The sequence below is a fragment of the Solanum pennellii genome, chromosome 12, assembly GCF_001406875.1.
Source record: "Solanum pennellii chromosome 12, SPENNV200".
In the NCBI taxonomy this organism is placed as follows: domain Eukaryota; kingdom Viridiplantae; phylum Streptophyta; class Magnoliopsida; order Solanales; family Solanaceae; genus Solanum; species Solanum pennellii.
The window spans coordinates 70,018,611-70,020,673 of NC_028648.1; the positions used below are offsets into that span (position 1 = coordinate 70,018,611).

The window sequence follows — 2,063 nt, forward strand, 5'->3', positions numbered from 1 at the left end:
TTTCTTCTTCTGATTTCCCTCTTCTCTTATTTTTTCCTTCTTTATTATTGTTCTTCTCTTTGAAATGAAAGAAGAATGAATTTAAATAGATGGTGAATATTAATAATCATTTCTTTAAATCTTAAGAATAATTGCATGCATTGAACTCTTTGCATTCCCAATGTGCCACCCAAGATGATCAATATAATTCTTTTTTCTTTTTATTTTTCCAAGATAAGATTAATTAAAAAGTCTTTTAGATGAGCCATTTCTTTCTTTTATGGAAAAGCAAACCAGTCAAAATTCCTAACATAATTATTAAAAATATTTATACATACTTTAAAATAATTAATAAAATTTTCAATATTTAAACTGCTATAATGTACCGTAATATAAGTTATTTACGTTTCTTTTTTTCTCAAATTGGGTCCACTTTTATTAACCGAAAAAACATCACTACCCACTTTTCTCTTTCTAATTTTTACCCACATCTTGTCTCACTCTCTTTCACAACGATATTTCCTCTAATTCATACGTTTTTCAACATTCTTTCACATTTTTCAAAAAAAATTAAAATAAATTCTCTCATTTAATTTCCTGTTCATTTGTTTTTCATTTTTTTTATCTTCCGCTTCTCTCTCTTTCGTAGCTACTATTTATTTTTCACAAATTCGTGATTTGTTTTCATGTTTGAGATTTTATAGATTGTGGTAATCTACATTGACATTCATACATCATATATTTTTTGATATTTCATACATCCATATTTAATAATTTTAATTTTTTTTTGCTTATAGGGTTACTAATGTACAAGTGAATACTATTTAGATATGATTTTGGTAAAAAAAATCGGAAGAAGAAGAAGAAAAGAGGAAAAATAAAACATAGAAGAATAAGAAGAAGAAGAAGAAGAGGAAGAGGAAGAGGAAGAGGAAGAGGAAGAGGAAGAAAGAAAGATGAGGAGGAGGAAGAGGAGGAGGAGGAAGATGAAGAAGTAGAAGAAGAGGAAGAGGAAGAGGAAGAGGAAGAGGAAGAGGAAGAGGAGGATGAGGAGGATGAGGATGAAGAGGAAGAGGAGGAAGAAGAATAAAAAGAAAGAAGAAGAAGAAAATGAAGATGAAGAGGAAGAAGAGGAAGAGGAAGAGGAAGAGGAAGAAGAAGAAGAAGAACAAAGAAGAGGAAGAAAATTGTGTTCATATCAGAATTGTATTCATATTAGTTTTTGTTTGTTAATTGTTTTCTTTTACTCAACATTTGTATTTTCATTAAGAATAATAATTTAGATTGTGATTTGGTGAAGAAAAAACACTAAGGAACATATCGGACGAAGTAGAAGAGGGAGAGAGTGAGAGAAGAAGGTTGAAAAATTGTATTCATACGAGCATTATGTTCATATTAAATTTTGTTTGTTAATTGTTTTCTTTTACTCAACATTTTTATTTTTATTAAGAACATTGCATTTCTTTTTTAGTTTGTAGTCATTTCATAAGGTATGCCAAATAAATTTGTATTTTCTAAGCAGAGATATATCCTATTTTTTTCCACAATCAATTTGTATTTTATTTTTAGAATATTGTATTATTTTAAATATGTATTCTATTTTTTTGTAGAATCTTTTATCCCTATTTATTTCACAATCAATCTGTACTTTTGTAGGATATTGTGCAATTCCTCAACATATTATATTGTTTCCACCATGTATGCTATTTTTTCAGAATCTTGTATCTTTTCATAAATCACATTCCATATGCAATGATTAAAATATATTGGGATACACTGAGTAATATTTTTATAATATAAATGAAAGAAAAATATAGTTGACTATCATATCTGGGATACAATTTTTAATTTTCATTATGAAAGTAAAATATCAATTTTAATTTCAATGGTAAAGTGAACAAATAAAGTATAAAAACTATGGTATACAATTACTGATGATAATTTTAAGTGACATGTTCCTTTTTTTTAACAAATTTTTTTATCTCCCTTGATTTTCTTGTTTCCATTATTAAATAATAGTTGTATTCTTGTAAATTAAACAAATAAAAAACTTAAATCAGATAAATAACAAACTAACATAATGA

At 26.5% G+C, this 2,063-nt stretch overlaps 1 long non-coding RNA gene across 1 annotated transcript; it reads left to right on the forward strand.

The window, feature by feature from the left end:
• LOC114075059 lies at positions 1–857 on the forward strand. The gene is made up of 2 exons (XR_003575386.1): positions 1–92; positions 777–857. It is a non-coding gene; the product is annotated as an uncharacterized LOC114075059 (long non-coding RNA).
• The last annotated feature ends 1,206 nt before the right edge of the window (positions 858–2,063 follow it).